This window comes from Falco punctatus (genome assembly GCF_963210335.1).
Source record: "Falco punctatus genome assembly, chromosome: 7".
Classification (NCBI taxonomy): Eukaryota; Metazoa; Chordata; class Aves; order Falconiformes; family Falconidae; genus Falco; species Falco punctatus.
The window spans coordinates 49470086-49489444 of NC_137587.1; the positions used below are offsets into that span (position 1 = coordinate 49470086).

At 37.7% G+C, this 19359-nt stretch overlaps 1 protein-coding gene across 7 annotated transcripts in view; it reads left to right on the forward strand.

Moving 5' to 3' along the window:
* Window positions 1-19359, forward strand: part of PEAK1 (pseudopodium enriched atypical kinase 1) — a 118369-nt gene that overhangs the window by 39333 nt on the left and 59677 nt on the right. For 6 of the 7 annotated variants that reach the window (XM_080396850.1, XM_080396847.1, XM_080396852.1 and 3 more), the window contains one exon: window positions 12961-13132. The gene's annotated coding sequence lies outside the window, so the exon portion shown is untranslated. Of the gene's footprint in view, window positions 1-949; window positions 1133-12960; window positions 13133-19359 lie in introns of those variants that run through there. The other variant, XM_080396848.1, reaches the window with a different exon arrangement.

The window sequence follows — 19359 nt, forward strand, 5'->3', positions numbered from 1 at the left end:
CCTTTACCACAACAGGCTATTTATTTGAAATCTGTTTCGCTGCCCTTATTTCTTTTCTTTCCTTGCTAAATATAAGAACAATTAGAATACAAAGTCTCATTAGTGTACTGCCTCTAGCATGGCTGTCTCTTTATTGATGGGTTACAGAGTTACAAAATGTGGTGCTGACTTGAGGGGAAAACAGTGCACATGGAAATTATTTCAGCTTTGTAAAGCATGAAGGCACAGAAAAATAATCAGATTTCTACTACAAATCTTAAAGGTATTTCCCCCTATTTAAAGTCTTGTAACAATGCTTGAACAGTTCAGTTGCTTGCAGATAGGTAGCATCACAGTGAACCTTTATTGATTTTTCTATGTTTTTTCCTTTAGAATTTTTCTCTACTTTTAAACACATCTCTCTGTTCTCAGTACTCTAGAATTCTTTCACACTTTTCTCAAAAGCGTCTGAATATGACATGCAGTCTAGCTTGAAAAGAATCCAAAAGAGGAATGCAGAGCGGAGAGCGTGAGGTATGGAGCAGCACCTACTCAGAACAAATACATCAGGACACTTCACACGGGCAGTATGGGTTGAGGGAGGCCTGTAAAAGAAGTCAAAAATCATAATGACATAGGAAGAAGAATATAGAGGTAATACAAAGGAACAAGTTTCTTATCTGATATCCCTGTCTGTGGTCTGCCAACTGTGCGTATGTGTTGTATTGGTGTCTGTCCTGTCCTGTTCCTCTGCACCACCCCACCCACCCACCCCCCCCCCCGCACCCCCCAAGAACCTGGCAATTCAGAACAAACACCCAAAGGTACTTCAGACAAAGCTGTTAAGTGTGGAATATCGTTCCACAGGATGCTATGCATACAAAGTTGTAAATGCCTTCAAATGGTAATTGGATAAATTTATGAAAGAAAATTCCATGCAAGACAATCAAAGATGCCATTTCTTTTACAGGAAGTCTCTAAGCTGTAAATTGCTGGAGATTGGGAGAGTATTTGGAGAAAGTGTTGCTGTTGATGCCTTTATGCTCTGGGCCTCTGCCAGAAGCAGACTAATGGGCGAGCTGGACTTTTGGTCTGATCTGCTAGGCTACTGTCATGTTGTAAACCATTTTTGTCCTCTGGGGCATTCCTTGGGGTATGTATGATCCTTCTGATCTTCTTTTCAACATCTTTGGTACTTGGCAACTTTGCTTAATCTGCAGTTTATCTCTGTTACCTTAAATGTCATCTGCTGAATCTCATAATCCTTTCTTAGATCAGTTAATACTATAAGTTAATAATTTATTCTGCACAGATGGAGCACTCTTACTTTTCTGTGACAGTTGATTTCTCTGTCCCTAAATTTGTGTTTAGGAGTAAAATGCTTGAAAAAGTAACTTTGTTACTTCAATTTTTCAAATTTGAAAAGTTTTATTCTGAACTAACATATAATAAAATAATTTTCTAGAGGAATATTTAATGGATGTCTCTGTAGCTCTTCTAATTGTTTTATTGAAGTATAAAATTCATTGACATCATTTCACCCTGGATAGTTTCTTTAGCTAATTGAGCCATGTTACTTTGGTCCTGTGGTCTGCACCAACCTGATAGATTGCTCCTGTCCAGAAGCAGTTTTTAGTTTTGATCCAGGATTCCCCCTTTGCTGTTGTTAGGTATTTCCCTCTTTCTGTGTATGCATAGTGAACTGTTTCTCAGGCATGGGTTTTCAGCCATGCGTATTATCAAGTGACTCACTTTGCATTACTGTTTTGATAGTTCTTTGCTACCCTGTTTTAACTTTGTCTCATTTTTCTTTGAGTGAAGGTTTCAAATAAACATTCTTTAATGGTGAGAGAGTTTAGAATTAAAGCTTTTCAGGTTCACCCTTTTCATGTGAGTTCCTATACCAACACAAGTGTGGAACTCTTAACATTAGGCTTGATACTAAACTTCAGTATCCTCCTTTTAATACCTTTTCTTGAGAAAATGTTTTGCTCTGTTCAGAAGCATGAAGTGATGCTGCAGCTGAGCTGTATTGTTAGTCTGACAAGCCAGAGCTAGAGTGATATTTGCTGTGCATTGTCTGCTGTCCTTGCCTATTTCTGTATTGCATAGTACCAATTGTTTTCAGTTTGCAGCTGTTTTATACAGCTCAATCTGTGTAGCTGCCAGAACCACTTAATGCCCAACCTGTCTCTAGTAAGAGAGAGTTTAGAGAAATTGTCTTTTCTTCAGTGGTTTGAGAGATGGAGATGCTTCAGATTATGATACAGAATTCCCTGGTGTGTTCAGTTCATGTGCTGTAATGAAGTGGTTTTAAACAGTGTAATGCTATGCTGCGCATGCTGAAGGAACAACATGACAGGACAATGCAGGTTACAGACAAGAGGATTTCAGATAACTTTGGGGAGGGGGAAAAACTTGAACCATTGAACACTTGCTGAATTTTGTGTCATTTAAATGCCTGCTATGTATCTTAATATTTCAGAAACATTAAGAGCTACTTGCAGTTCCTATTACAACTCTGGTTTATTTCAATCAGTATTTTTAAACTGCAGTCAGCACAAGACAAAGTGCCTTAAAATACCTGAGGGGAGAGAAATAGCATAATGAGAAATAGCAAATTTCTCTTTTTAATGCCCTCGGGTCTTTGCTGCAGGGTATTATTCTCGCTCAGAGTGCTATTTGCCTTAAGGTGGCTTTTCAGCAAATACTACCAATTTTCTTAGATTTGTCAGTGTTCAATTAGATTTTATATTCAGAGCACTGTAAATTTTGACGTGTCTTTAAGCTGTCTTTATACTGTCCACTGACCCTACAAATTATGGTCATTTTAACTGAGCTGGTGTTTGTTTTCTGACATTATCTCACTAATTCAATGCCAGGAGCATTTGTTGCCTTTCTTTGTCTTCTGGCTATTCCAACCGGTTCAGTTTGCTTTCTGCTGTAGTTTCTTGCTTTAGATTTACATCCTGTATCCGTGCCTTACTCGTTGCAAGGTCAATTGGTACGTCATTGAGGAGTCAAAAAGTGTGGATTGGCTCTTGTCAGAAATGGAATGTAGCCATCGTTTATGTTCTTGGAAGTACTCAATTTTTGATCCATACAACTTCTGTTAACACATGCTTTCAAGTAAAACTTTGACAAATGATAGCATTACATGGAAGATACTTTAGCATAGCCTTCTGGAAATACTTTTCCTAGAGATCACTGTGAATTTTTGTCCAGACCAGACTTAAAATAATAGTGTTATGAAATGTCAAAGCTGGTAAAACTACTTAAAAGAAAAGGAATTTTGTCTAATGGCCTGTGTATATGGCTTAACATTTAAGTAAAGATTGCATTTCTGACTTCAGTAATTAGAAAAATTCAGCTAAAGCATTTCTCTATAGCTTTCTGCTGAATTGAATTTTCTTTGTCTGGCCATAGCTGTGGGAAAAGCTCAGTGCAACACATCTCTGGAATTTTCCAGCTTTGTCTGGGATGCTGTTCATACTCTGCTTGCAAGCACGAGCCCTCTCTCCTGGGGCATGTTGGCTTTCTGGGCTCAAGTGATGTTTTGTGTTAAAGCTGAATCAGTTTTCTGGGCTAAATACTTCTGTGGCAACCCACATTGAGAAGGGTAGTTTCAGTGTAACTGAATTTGGAAATTGTGTTTGACAAGCCGAGGAAATGGCAGGATTGAAAACTCAAGATTCCATTCTGACAGAGCCATCAAGGTCATCCCAAAAAGTACATAATTCAGAATTGTTCAACAAATCATTTACTATTTTCAATCCCGTATCAATCTCTATTTTTTTCACTTTCAGTTTTTCCCACTGTGTGAATTGTTACTGATTTATTAGTTTTTGTTACTATCCATCAAATATACAGGAATTTTGTAATTAACTAGTGAAGGCTCTGATAAAGTCTATGCAAAAGGTCAGTCAAAATGTATACTAGTTTCGCGCCACATTACTTCACGTCCTAAATGCTAGTGGTGTATTTGCCTGTCTGTAATTTAGTTCAAGGGAGACACGGGATCAACAGAAATGAGTTCTCTGTCTTAATGAAAGAAAAGGACAAACTGCGTAATGAATTGATGGTACATATGCTTACAGCATAACTGACAGTCAGTCCCTATAAGTTAAGTGGGTTGCAGATTGCTGCATTAACCTGCTGTCCTTCTGAAAGTGATCTTCCCAAGAAGGGGGTGTTAGGATTCATCTTGTGTTCATTTTGGTACTCAAATTGCAGCTGTACAAAAGTTCTTTCAAGTGCACTGATGTTGGGAACTGGTTTTTTGCTGTTGTATGTGGTATTAACCTATTCAGCAGGCTTAAACCAGGCTCTTTTCATCTTCTCTCAGGGAACTAACTCATTTTATACGAACAGATTTCATAAGGAGAATGCCATGCATGCATTCAATCTGCCAATTTCTCTTCTTATCACAATGCAGTAAGATTTTCTGATAACCTATGTCATATATCCGTGAGTGTTTGTTCCTTTGGGGAGGGTATTTGAAGCGGGCAGCCGCAGTCTAAGGCAGTGCGTTGATGGCAGGCTTGTTGGAAATGCAGCCCAGGAGTTGTATCAGGAAATACGCTGCCATTTTACAACTTTCTGTTGAACTGAAACCGGGAATCAACATTATGTATTCAAGAGCAAGAAAAATGGCACTTTCAGCAGGACATAACTTTATTTTTATGCTCCTAAGCATTCTTTGGTTTGCAGTTTTGGCTTAATATGCTCATGATATCTTCAAAGAGGGGTAGGTGGGGGCGTGGTTATGTGGTTAAACTGCTTTTTGTTGTTGTTGTTTCTAGCTTATATAAACGTGTATATTCTGTAGACACCAAAGAGAGTTTGTAATAGATTATTTAACCAAATTATGTTTTTTCAACTGCAAACATGGGGGGGTGGGGGGGGTGGCGGCGGCGATGACGGCGGGAGAGAAGAGTAATTTAGTTTTTTTCTGCAGACTTTGGTTTTGTTAGAAGCTCTTGTTTTCACAAGAGATCTCATTTTTACCAGAATTGCTAATAAGCCAATGGAGTGCTAACAAAAGTAATGTTACGTATTTTAATAAAAATCTCTCCTAGTTGATCGCACGCACACTTTGCGGTTATTTTGGTAATTCTCCTGAGAGATTCCAGGATGCTTTTCAAGAGGAGATCTACTTTTTTGTATCATTCTTCAAAAATATATATGGATTCTCTTTTAATGGGATTTTTTTCAGGTGTACTTTATTTTTAATTTTTTATTTGCATATATAATTTATAAAGTTATATTATGACAGTACTGTTTCTAGTGCTTCTGAAACTGCCTTTAAAGTCTCCCTTGCATGATCTGTCAACTCAATTTATTACATTTGTATCTTTTTTGTAGAGTCTGTGCAATTAAAATATCTGTAATTTGTTTAGTTTTTATGGTAAAGTTCAAGGGAGAAAGCAAGCCAGTTTGTCATGACAGTTTTGAAATACCGCTTAATACGTTTATTTAAAACCAAAGAAACTCTATAATGATTGAAAGGAAAGCCTAAGAAGAAAACGGTGTTATAAATGATAACAATTAAAACAATTTTATTTTGGGATCAATCAATTTAGGTTGAGAAACAATAAGCAAAACCAGCACTGGGTGCTCGGAGAACTCAGTTAGTTCCACCACAGGCACCCCTGAGTCCTAACAGCAGCGTCTTTTATGCCCGGATCTCGACCAATCTCCTCTCGCCGGCAGTTCGTCCTGCTCGTTCCCCACCGGGCCATTGGGGTACGCCTTCTCCTCCTACTGGCTCTCCTTTGGCGCGCTTTTTCAAATCTCAAGGTCTTTGTCTCCTTCGGCCGGCCTTCTCTGGCATGGTTCACTTTCCTTATCTCCTTCGGCCGGCGGGCTTTGCCAAGCAGCGATTGCCTCAGGGGAAGGGGAAGCCATCACATCGTCTCAAAGGAGAACCACACGTGCCCCCTCACAACTGCGATACAGGTCCCAGATTTACACAGGGCGCAACGATTACACTTATCACACTACATTCTATTTTTGACATGAATCATGACTGTGTTTATCACAACGGTAAATCCCATTTATGAAGCTGTAGAAATCTTGAGTAACTTTAAATGATCTTGTTTTTTTCAACAAGGAATTAAGAATTTGCTCAGGGAAGATGCAGACTTTACGTTGTATAAAATGGAATCAGAAAGGTCATGAGAGATGACAACAAGGCACATGTCTTGGATATGATTTATGGAGTTAAATGCAGTGCATATGTGGAAAAAGTTATTTCCAGTGTTTAGGGAACTCTGGGGAAATTTTTAAAAGTCCAGTTAATTAATCCTTCAAATGTACACACCTACAAACATTATTTGATAGCAGTTTAATGTTGTCTGTACTTGTCTGTTACCTTTTAAATAGCAACAACACTGGAAAAGCAAGTATTTATTTGCAGGGGGAAAAGGACGAAAATGTTCAGAATATTATAAATCAAAAAGTAGAAGTAGTGTTCCTCAAGTATTAAAGCCTTCAGAACTTTGTGTTCATACATGAAGTGCATTTTCCTTTTTACAAAGCTTTATGAGGTGATTTGATGAAATCTGGAAGAAGTGTCTGTCTCTGTTAATCCCCCCCCCCAAAATTAAGGTTGTGCCATTCTTATGCAAGTAGGCAAATGCTTCTGCAGAAACACTTTGGAGGAGAGAAATACCAAAACAAATTGAAGCCACAAGGATTTTTGCCATTTTTCAACAGTGATGATGTGCTGCATCATATGCTACAGGCAGAAAGTTATTCCGGCATGAAGTGCGTGGTGATAATATGTATATCTGTACATATAAGTGAACGAATATGTTTTAGGAGGGTTATATTGAAAGATTCAATCTTAAGCAGCAGCAGGTGCAGGCTAATAAAGCTAAAGAGGATCGCAAAGCGTGTTGTACTTTTTTTTTTTTAGCTGATGAATGGATCTTGCCTGGCGTGACTGGTATGTGTACAAACAATACTGCTTTATTAACCCACTTTTAAAACATGTAGTAGAAAGAAGGAATTTCATATGTGTATACAAATACACATAATATTCAGATTTTATAGCAAGGTGAGTACTGGATATCACAGTGACAATTATATTCTGAGGTACTCCTATTAAAAAGAAACTCTAGAGCCTGTGACTTGTATTCAAAAACTTGTAATAACTGCATCATGTATAAAGAAAATCACTCAAACTCTTGCTACTATACTTAAACATTTTCTTAGCACTCCCCTTGCTTATTTTTTGCCAACAAGATGCTGTAAGGAAATACTCGGTGTTTCTTTGGCTTCTGTCAATCTATGATAATAATGATCTTGAAATTACTTGCAGTGGCAACTTGAAGTACTTTGGTAAATTGTGGCTTTTGTCAGTTAAACTGCATTGGTAGAAATTTTCTTTCTCCCTAAAACCTTCTTTTATCTTTGCATTAAAAATACGTGTGTTCTCCAACTTCCATTGTTCCCCTTTAATCTGTAAAGCGCAGCATATGATGTGGCTTCTTTGTTGATTTTAAAGATAATTTTTAGCCTGTCAAAGACCTTCTGTCTCAACAACTTTGAAACAAAGATTATATTATTTTTTTTAAATAGGTGATAAAGTGCAGCTGCCAGATTAACAGACATAAACTGGAAGGGGAGAATCTCACAGATGGTTCTAATAAAACTCAGTGAACAGCAAAGGAGTGTGGTGGTGGGCGGGGGAGTGGATTGAAATTCAAATAGTAATCCCAGTGCAAGTTTTGGGTTTAGTTTGTGGAAGAAAGTTGCATAAATGGCCATTTGAGGTTTTGAGGTTGGGTGGGGTTTTTATTGTTCCTTTCAATTTTTCCTGTTGCTATAGTACTGCTGATTTTTCCTTCTTCCTGTACTGCTATGTCCATATTGCTACCTGAGGCTTGTATTGCTGTGCCAAGAATCTTCCTCTAGGAAGCCACATTCAGATATTCATAACATTTTTGTGGATGTGAAATATCAGTAAAAGCCTAGATTTTCAATAGCTGTTGAGATAAAAATCTTACTTGTTGCTACAACAAAGAACAGTAAAAATGATGCAGTAGACTTGTGTTGCTTTATTAACAGGTACTGCTCTTGTTTCTGTCTTCTGTCCCATAGCCTCCCTTGCAGGACTGTACAGTTCTTTGTGATTTTTGTAAGTTCCTTTTGGCTTAAGTTGAAACTCTCTTCCAACCTTTAATAAACCATGTGTTTTATAAGAAGTTTGTACTACATGATTCATTCATAAGGATGGATGACAAGTAGTACCTTCTTTCTGCTGACTTTCTCCTCTTCTTAGATGTTAGGGTATGGATAGGCCCCAGTAGTCTCAGAATTCATCACTAGTTCTTCTTGACATGACTTTTGGGGGTTCTTTGGGAGAATGAGGATAGTTGTTTTTTTGATTTCATTGTTTCAATTCAGATGTGCCGTGTTTAATATCTTGAGCTTGGTTTTTCATTATGGTAGTGCATGGCAAAGTATTTTATTTGGTAAAGGAAAATATGTTCCCAGTTAATAATACCCAAGATGATGTCATTTCCAGGTACAATTTGTGTTCTAGAAAGTCAGTTTGGTTACAGTGAATTGTTTCCAACTTTTTAGGATGGCTACTACAGCTATAAGATGTATTACTTTTCTGTTTTGGGTCAGCTGGATGTGGTCACAGAATAGAGGGTGGCTGTATATTCAGAGTTCAGTTGTAACCTGTGCTTGAATGGTCTGACTACAGGAAAGATACCTGGAGCTTCTTTTGGGCAAAGAATGTTATTTTTGCCTCACTTACAGGACCAAAGCAATTAATGCCTTTTTTTTGTTGTCTTGCTAACTTTTTCTTTCAATTAAAGGAATAGTACTGGAGAGCACAGAGGCTTTTAACCTATATGGTAGCCCTTTGAGATGTGTATTCATCTTATGGTGTCAAAATCTTTTCAAATCAGTAGTTCTGGAGTTGCAAATCCTTCAGTAGCATGAATAACAGATACTTGTTTAAGAGTCCTTAAGCATGAGCAAGTCATTGAGCACTTCCTTTCTCTCCGTGAATCAGTTCTATTTTAAGCAGTATTTTCATGTTATGTTCAATATTTTTAAGTTAAAAATGTTCTTATTTTTAAGCTCCTCTCTTTCCTGTTTCATCTCCTGTACATCTATGAATTTGTATTAAAAACATAAGTATATGTGGAAAGGAAGGCACATTTCCTATACTGATTTGTTCCCTTTGTCTCCTTTAGGAGTGGATATATAATCTCTTACAGCATTTCATATCCCAAGGAGACAATTTTGAAGTGAAGAAGTTACTATTTCAAAACCAAAATGCATCCCTCTGTTACCTGGTCAGTGGTTAGGTAATACCACTTTGAAATGCCATCAGCTGAGCAGTCTATCTACATGTACAGTAATAACAGCAATATCTCCTCGCACCTCAGAGAGATCTCTGGAAATTCTTCTCTTTAGATCAGCATTTTCTGTGCCACGTGATTCTTGCAGCCTCTTTGGCAAGGCTGTCATGCAGGAGGCCTGTGCAATTCCATTGAAGGAAAATCCCATAGTTTAATGAAATGCTTTAGTTGTTGATACTGACCCTGTGATATTGTGTTATATTGCGATATTTGCTGATACAATCAACTTGGAAATGATCTGTTTCTTTTGTCTTTGCTGTATTGTGAAAAAAAATAACATGCACATTTATAATTACTTATTTTTACAGCTTTTTGTGTCCAAGATATCAGCATGCTGATACATTAAACAGCATAAATGTTTCCAGACTCCTCTTAGCTTGGCAAATCTGATAGCTATCTGAAAGTGAAGAGTAGTTCTTTTGATTAGCATTCTGTAAGTTGCCAGTCATTCACAGCTGTGAAGAGTTCACTTCAAGTCAACATCAACAGGAAAAATATGTCCCAAATCATGGCTTTACTTTCTTGTGGATTTGCTGCAGTTTTTGCCTCCTTACATAGTCAGCAATCATAACTTTTATGGTGGTTTTTGAAATGTTAACTTCCTGTTACTAATCTTGTAATTAGATGCCCCTTTATTCATGGGCTGTCACTCAGATTGACAGGACAGATAGCTCCCAGCGTTGGCAGTTGCTAGAAAGTTGGGGATGTTTTGCAGAAATGGCTTGTGATTCATTTGTTTAGCATTCCTCTTGCTCTTTGTTATGTGAGGACAGCTTGTATGGGACTGAGTCACATGGCAGCTCTTTTCATACCGAGTTTCAACTGCCTGCAGCTTCTACAGAAAGCCAAGGCAGATGATGAAGAGGGGCATTTATCTATACCTTCATTTACTCCATCTATGTTAATTGTCTAGTAAGAGCAGCAGCTAAAAGGAGGATTTTCATGTTGTCTTTATCAATTTTACTGAAGATGTCATAAATTATAGGTACTGAGCACTGAAGCATAAGTAAATACAGAGTGGTCAGGGTTTGTGCCAGGGTTTAATTCTTTTCTTTTTGAGTGGTAAATTATGTTTTTTTAAATCAGTGTGCTGTTTGCGACCACAATAACAACTTTTATGTGAGACCTCCATACCGCTTGTTGACTTAGCTAGCTTTTAATATGCTGTATGCTTATGGTGGAGATAAAACTTTTACTGTGGCACCTATAAAATATAATGTAATGGCAGCTTTAAAAAAATGCCTAAATGTTCCTAAAGAGCCAAAAGAACACCTGATTTATATAAAGCTGTGGTAGTGAATCTGTGCCATCTCCAGCTGTGCCAGAGCTGTTGGGTTACAGTTCTGCAAGGAAAGGCAAATGGCAAGCAAACCCCTTTGCTGCCGCTGTTCAAAGTCTGCAGAATTTTAGGATGGAAGTAAAAATGCCTGCATGCAACTGAAATGAGAAAATGGATGTAAATGTTGGTATTTTATTACAGTATTCTGGCGTATTTATATTTAAAGAAGTGGCACAGTTAGAAATGTAACCGCATTTGGTTTCGTAAATAATTTTACGTTTGGGTTTACTTGTTAAGTTCCTGGGATAACAGTCCTGGGAACCATGAGGATGTTATGTACATTATTTGCTAGCCCTTGGTGAATTTTAGTATTGCCATACATTAAGTACTATTTCTACTGTTATGCTGTCTTTTTTTAAAGTTAGACACAGTTACACCTATGACAGTGTTTTCCTGTCATGGTGTTTCCTATAGAGATGTGCCCAGAGGTGCCTACAGTTTGAGAACACATGCTGCTGTCTGGTGGAACTTGGCCACCTCAAGCACTAAAGGAGAAATCCAGCCCCCTCCCCTAGCCAGCTTCTTTAAATTGAGCATGCTGCCTAAATTCACAAACTTCCTAGTCCCTTGCTTTTCTAGCCAGAAAAAAAATATTCTGAAAGGAGTTAAAATTTTACACAAACACATTGCCTTATTGAGAGACTTTGAGTACATGTTCAGTGCAACCATTCTGTGCCATGAAGCATTTCCCAATTTCTCTGTTCTTCAGGGCTGTTTTTCTTAAAGAATTCTCTAATATACAAAAAAAATTTGCTGCTGAGGACTAAGAACCATGGTGCGCTCTCACCACTTTTTCTGGAGGATTTGCCAGGTTCTGTGCAGGGCTCTGTTCTCCTTTCTGTTCTTGTCCTATATGGTATTTCTGGCTAATCCCATCTACAAGAGCGTATTGGTTGGTGACTCTCAGGTTGGGAAGAGAGCATTAAATATTCTCCATCCAGAGTAAGCTCTTGACTTATCTCTAATATTGCCATTTAGATGATGAGCCACAAGTTTGAGTTTAAGACTGAATTAATGGCTATTCCTTTGTCTTCGGGTGTGTGTGTGTGTGTTTAGTCACCTTTCTCATTAATTTTTAAGCACATAATGTGTCTTTTCTGTTATGATGGTTCTTACTCATCTCACCTGTTACTGCTCATCTGCGAAGCTATTTCAGTACCTTCCTTTCAAATGTCCTAAAAAAATGTTTTTGTTTTGATAACTGTTGTCAAAGCATTTCACTGATGCTATTCAGCAGTCAATGGTTTTGCTTGTCATGCTTGTCAATGCTGTCTTGCTATCACATAGTCTGTGTGTGCTCACCAAACTGTAATTTCTTTTCTCAGAAGTTATAAAGTGCTTTGTTTCATGTTATTTGTAGCTTTCATAATACAACTAAATTTCTTTGGGCATTTGCCTACTTCCCCCCAACTTTGTTATCCACGAGTGTGTTCAGTGAAGTTACAGAAGCCGAACACTGGGGCAGGGGAGAAGTTGGGGGAAGGAGAAAAAAACCAACCCAAAAACAAAACCCAAAAATAATTAGGTAATACTGTTATCTTGAGTAACTCGGGAGACCCGTGAGTTAGAGGCACAGCCTTGACACTGTCAGAAAAACAACAAATACTTCTCTGCTCCTGTATTAGAAGCTGAGCTTTCCTCTAAGTGTCTGTGGCTGTTCAGTTTTGCTGGATTAAGGTTAAGGTTATTTGTGTAACTGACTGCAATGAAGGTTAACCACCATGAACTGCTAATATGCAAGTATAAGTAACATAAACCTGTGTGCTTTTTTGTATTATGTTTAATGTACATTAAAACATGTAATATATGTAGATAGTTTTGTTATTTTTTTCTAATTCATTCTTTATATTTTGTTTGGAAACTGTAATTAAAAATAAGAAAATTGCTAGGATTACCTGTTCCTTTTCCTAGGAAAAGCTCTTAATTATACCAGCTAGCTTCTACAAGCCATTCCTCAGCATTTGCACTCCAGCCTGTGCTTTTATTTCAAAGCTAGTAGTGTGGCTATATAGCAGATAAAATTAAAAGAAGACTTGTAGCAGTATGCTCCTGCGGTCCAGAAAAGAAATTTGAATGCTAGGGAAGAGGATAGATGTCTGGTGTGCCAGCTGTGCAGCCAGAATTCTGATAAGAACCCAAGTATCTTATGTGGCTCTTTAAGCATTTAAGAGATCAGAAGGTTACTAAAGAAGGGAAATTAACAGTAAATCACATTTGAAACTTGTTTGAGATAACATCATTGTCTTTCTTTCACAGAAAATGTTGCTGTCCTCACCAGTAGTCGTTGAAGAGAAGGGTGTGAAGCGAATTTGTCTGGAGAAGTAAGAAGCTCTGAAATTTTCAGCAGGATTTATTGCCAGTAACTGCAGAAGGTTTTGCAAAGCCAACTGTTGACATTGGAATGGATGAAATGCCTTAAACTTAAGCGGTAACTGATTTTTCTGATATCTTTTTATTAATGCAGTATGATAAGGTAATTTGTACAGATTATAGAGGATATTGTTTTACTGCTACCAGAGTTTAAGTAATGTGACCTTTCAAAAGCCAAACATGAGACAAGTCTGTAATTTTGTGAGTTTCGTGTATTAGCAAGAAGTTGGAATTTTAGTATCTGATGGTGTACTGGGTAGTTAAAATGCCATCTTTAGGTTCGTCCCATCTCCTCTATCATTGAAAAACAAAAATAATTTTGCTATTACTCTGTTGGTAGCTGTTTTACTACCAAATGCCTAGCAAAACTGAAATTCAGAACACGTTGTAGAAGCATCTCTGTAGCTGTTTTTAGCTAATGGTAAGTAATTTGTGTGACTTCTGAAACGCACAAAAAGACACATTAATATGAAGGTTGCTCAGTTCTGCTAACATTTTCTCCAAAATCTTTTTTCTTTCATTTTCTTTTCTTTGCTGTTTATCCTGTTCTCTGCTCTCATCCACTCATAACTGGGCATGAAAGATCTAAAATATTTTTATACTTGAGACTTGTGCCATGTCTACACCAGGTCAATATACTAGTCAGGAATACAAAAATGTTAAAAGTGGGAGTAGAAAGACCCTAGCTTCTCCTAGCTATCCAGTTCTATCCAATTGTAGGTTCTTTTTGTAAAAGTGACTGAAGTGCAAGCTATTACTAAAAACAGAAGGGAGAGCAGAATTACCACACATTTAGTAGACCAAGACTATGTTTCTGGTATTTGAGAGAACAGAGTAAAAGGTCTTTGTGCTCTTCTCAAAGTCTCGCTGAACCTGTGTACAATAGATTTTTTTTTTCCTTCAGTTTGGTTACACAGATGGAAAACAGTAATATAACTGCATATATTAAAAATTGCATATCTCCACATTTCTTCTATTTGGCATGAATTAAAAAAAAGACATCTGTGTGTGTTGTGGGTTTGTTTGCTACAATTTCAAAAATGTGAAGAATTCAGATTTTCAGACATTTATTACGGTCCCTTATTATACTACCCTCTGTTCTTGAGAGGGAAAGGGAATAGGTCTGACAGTAGTTTTACATGACTTTTGGCAGAAAAAATAGTACAGCATTTCTGAACTTTACAAGTACAGCTGGTCTCCCTTACCAGTCCAGGTAAGGTATTTATTCCACCCATGTATCATAGGATGTGTTAAAACTTTTAACAGCAGAATGGTTAGTGCCCTAGAATAATTGAGTCTTAATTTCTGTGACAGTTAAAGGCAGGATTTTAGAAAATGTTCATCATTAATGTAACATTTCCTATCTGTGAAGTCCGCATTAAGGATCCTTAGGCATCTTGTGAGGAAGCAGTCAGGACAGCACTTAAGTCTCCCAACCAGAAACTTACAGCCTTGCGAAGGCAGTGGTTGGTCAATAGGCTGCTGGGGTTTTTCACAAATTGAGTTCCCATCTTTACGAATTGTCTGTTTTGTTGCCAGAGTTGCTTGTACGTTGTATTTATTTCTCCTACTGTGTGGGCAAGAAGGGAGGGCTTGCAGATTCCATTCATCTGCAGTGGTGACAAATGAAGATCAAAAAGGACTTAGAAAAAAAATAATTCAGGTTTTCAAATTTACCATGCTCTTTTTAATGTTTGTTCTTCTTCTTTCCTCTGTGGTCCTTTCTCTTTGAATGTATGCACATATACTTACAGATCTCTAACTCATCGCTGTGTCTAATGAGAATGTGAGAAAAAGACAGTTCTGGTTCTCATGTCTTTATTTTGCAAAAGCTGTGGAGCTGGAGCCTTTAGTGTGTTTTCAGATTTCTGTAAGATGCTTCAGAGCCCAGAAATATAAGCAACACAAGTTAAAAACCAATACTAATCACAAATTCTTCCTCATTCTTACTAAGAAAGATGTGCCACCTTAGCATGTCTTTATTCAGCAGGTTAGAAGAAGACACAAATAGTTTACAGCTGTCATAATTTTAGAGGAAATTCTTATAAAACCGGAAGGTGTTTTGTTTGTTATGCTGCCTGGCAGAGCAACTTCTTTATGTATCTAGCCTTTGTCAAAAAAGCACTGGCTGTAAATCTGTCAGGGATAATGGCTTCAGCTGAGGAAATAGGTTCCCATAATTGTTGCTGTATTCAAATTACTGTTATTTAGCTGATAAAAGTGACAGTGGCCCTGGAACAGGAACAGCAGTGAGATGTAACAGTTTCTCTGCTGGCACAGGAAGACCTTAACAGGCTGAACATCAGGAGGTTTGTGTAACTCAGGGAAGCACTGGGTGAGCCAAGCCAGAGGATAACTGGGAAGAGCCAGGGATTGCTTTTTTGGGCAGTTCTCCCTGCTGGTGATGCTCTGGAGTGGCCTAGGTGGGAACTGATCGACAATGCCACATGAACAGATTCTTTCTGTCTCTGAGAACAGCTGGAGGATGTTGCATGGGTGGTGCTCTTGGCTCAGGGATTTAAATGGGAGGGTTTTCTCTCAGCTTGAGAACACATTTTTTCCACTTGACTCAGAGTGAAATCTAAATGAGTGATAAAATTCTAAAAGTATTGTTGAATTGGTTGTAATAATAAAAAGTGTGTTTATCATCAGGAAGGAAGAGCAAAATAAGGGGAAAGTATCAATGCAGAGGAAGTCACCACCTTCTCAGTAACAATGGAAGGTTGTAGGCAGCTGAACACACCTCTGTTCAACAGCCGGCCTAGTTCTCCAGCCACACAGTACTTTACCATTGGGAGAGATTTTTTCTGAAACTATTATCAACTTCTTCTCCCACATGCAGTACCCACACACATGTATTTAGGGACACTTTCCATTGAAAAGACTTTACACTATGAATGTGTTTCCATAAGTTAACTCATCTTATAGAATGCAAGCCTACATATCGCATGAAAGGAAACTGCCCACTAATTCCTGCAGAACCCATTTTTTTCCAGGAACAACACCAGCCTTTGTTTCTTCTTTTTGGCTTAGCACATAGAACAAGGAAGGAACATAAAATAGTGGCACTGAAGTGGTCTGGTGTGATTGCATACTGTAGATAAAGCTAGGGAACTGCAGAAGATGGGGAGGGGCTATTGGCCTAAATGTATTCTTAAGATAATCATTAAAATGTTCTTTTAAAGATTTTACATTTCTATACTGCATTCCCTTTGTACATTCCTGAACAGTTTGCCAAACTTCAACTGCTGTATCAACTGCTGTATCAATTACTTTGAACTCGCAGTTTGAAAAAGTGTTGGGAGCAGAGGCACAGAATTTTGTGTGCTTCTCCTCTAGAACAGGTGCCTTCTCCACCGGTACTGCAGGAATCACAGAATTATATCACTAACCAGGGAAGAGATAGGGTAACATTTTAACTTCAGTTACATAAGAACAAGAGAGAACATCAAACCCCAGGATTTCTAGCTTTCTCTCAGAAGTAGCTAAAGTTATTAAATTCGAGATGTGTTCAGGTTGGGAGGGGAGGGTTTAAGAAAAAAAGTCTTTGTTCTTCCCCTGAGACTTAGCTTGCTAGTTTTTCAGGTCTAACCAGGCTCTTTCAGCTGAGGTTTAAGTGACTGAATATGGTGATTCAAACTGGAAACATTGACAGACTAAGCAACAGTAGCATAAAAATATTTATTAAATGTCCCTATAGGCAGTTCTTTCCAAAGGACCGTTCTGATTTTTCAGTAGCTTGCATTAGGTTCCATTTTCACTTCTGCCTATCTATGAAATCTGTCCCATTACAATTATGTGAAAACGTACTGCCCTTATCAATGCATCTGAGAAAAGGAGGCTGATGTTTGTTAAATTCATGCTTGTGTGATGGCTGTCCCTGGAAACTTCAAATAAGCAGCACAGGCAAAATGGAAAAATAATCTCATAAATTTTTAAAGCTCCAGGCCAATGCTGTTTTTCATTTTGAACAGGCTCCTGTATTTTACATCAAAACAACTCTTCTGCTAGGTATCGGATCTTCTAGCTCTTTGTGGTGGGATAGTAGATTGCTTACTGTGGGAGCAGTAAATTGTCAGCCACAGGGAGGTAAGAGTCCTTGCTTATAGTGAGGTCTCCAGTTTTCATTAGTTCAATATTCATAACAAATTTACCCTCCCTTAATTTCCATCGTATGAAACTTATGTATTTTACTTTATCATTTAATTTATCGGCTTTCCAGGTGGTGATAATTAGATTGTATTTTTCATGCTGGGTCCTTAAATTCTTCTGTAGCCTGTTACAATGTGATGTGGTCTTGGCAAGAAACACATTCCCATTCTGTAGAAAAAACCAAACAAAAAAACCCCAACCAAAAACCCCCAACCACAGAACGCATCTCGGATTCTGCTAATTAAGAAATCTATCAACTTATAGAGCTGAAAAAGATAATCAACATACTTGAACCTGCTGCAAGCATGAATCATTTTCTATGAATAAGAATACCTTTCTTGTTGAGCTGGAAAAGATTATGTATATAGTTGCCATAAAAAAGATAACTTCTAAGTGCTGTCTAGATACGCAAGAGTTATAGCCTCCAGTATTGGTGCTATTTTTTTGCTACAACCTGTAAATCAGAGTTGTTACATTAGCTCCATACTCTCTCCATTAGGAAATGGCATATAGGATGTATATGGATATATAAATATCATACTTCTGGCCTGTCAGTGTCAAGAGCAGAGTGAGGGAATGAGAGAACAGACAGCAGCCACATCTAAAAATATACCTGAGAAACAGAACTAAGATAGCAGCGCTGCACACGGTGTTAAGAGAGGATGTCTTCACTTCTTACAGCACAACCGTTTTCTTAATGCATCACCTAGGTATGTATGCATCTGAGGGCTGGAAGCTGCTAGTGTTGCATGGAGTGCAGGTAGTTCCACTGCCTCCAGGTTCTGGGCAGAGTCATTCCCCCTGAACACCACAGCATCCAGCTCATACAGTGGGTTGCTTCATCAACATCTCTTATCTCACCTTTTAATACAAAATAATAGGAATATTGGAGATTTCTCAGATTCCAAAGGGTTTCTTAGCAATTTATCCAAAATGCAGATTTTCCTTTCAAACATGAATTTCCTTAACTCTCTTCAGTATAACTGCATAGATGCTTTCAGAAACAATTGCTGATGATGCATAGTCTTTCTTCCTTGGTTTTTTAAAGCTGGATTATATTTTTTACAGCTCAGTAATCACTATCTTAAATATGAACATTAACATATGTATATTTTAAGCAAAAATGCTTCATAGGTGAGTAGGTAGGGGGTTTGATAGACTTCAAAATAATTCCAAAAATACCTGGCTTGCTGCTTTTTCCGCTGTCTCCTTTCTCATTCTTTATATGAGTTAGCCATTTTTTTTGCTAAGCTTTTTTTTTATTCTATTGCTTTCCATTTACAGTAATAAAAATTCTCTGTATTCTCCAGAGAAAAACTGCAGGTTTTACTAAATTTGCACTGTCGTGGTGACATTCTTTGATTGGCATTATGGTGGGATTCCGAAGTTATTTAACAAAAATCAGGCTTTTCTTCCTGAAGGAGCGTGTTAGGCAGTGTGCAAATATAATTGGGATTGTTTATTTTTCAACATGAGATAAGCAGTTGTGAGGACAAATAAAATATAAAATAAAAAGAATCTGTGTCAGATTCTTTAGATTCTTGCCTCCCCACCCAGATTTAAGAATGCTTCAAGTATGCTACTGAGATGTGTGATGGTTTTCTTCTTTATAGCCTTATCCAAAAGCTAATAGTTACAGATTAGTTTTATGTTTCTCATTGCACTATGTCTTTACCAACAACTTCTGTGGTGTATTGCTGTTTTTACAAACATCTTCACCAGGTTAAAATATTTCAAACTTTTCACAGTAGGTTTCTTGAATTAGTAACTAGAAAAAAAAGTTGCAGGAGCCACCACTTTGTAAAAAGTAGTGGCAAAATGTGTGCAGGACTATCCTAATCAGTGCAGTACTAACTAGCTGCATAAGCAGTTGGAGGGATTGAATCTCTCAAAAAAAATCATATATTCAGGGAAAGGGCTGCTGAAAATAGAATTGGGGAAGATAACTTTCTCTTGTTCTTACTGACTTCCTCTTTCAGACTTCTTTCTTTTTTTTTCTCTGCAAATACAATTCAGGTACTAAACAATTTAAAAATGTATATCATTACAAGCAGAAGAAGGGGTGTCTTAGCAGTTTTGCCTTCCAAACATTTCAGACTTGCTGAGCTCTATCTTCACCATCCTTTTCTGTAA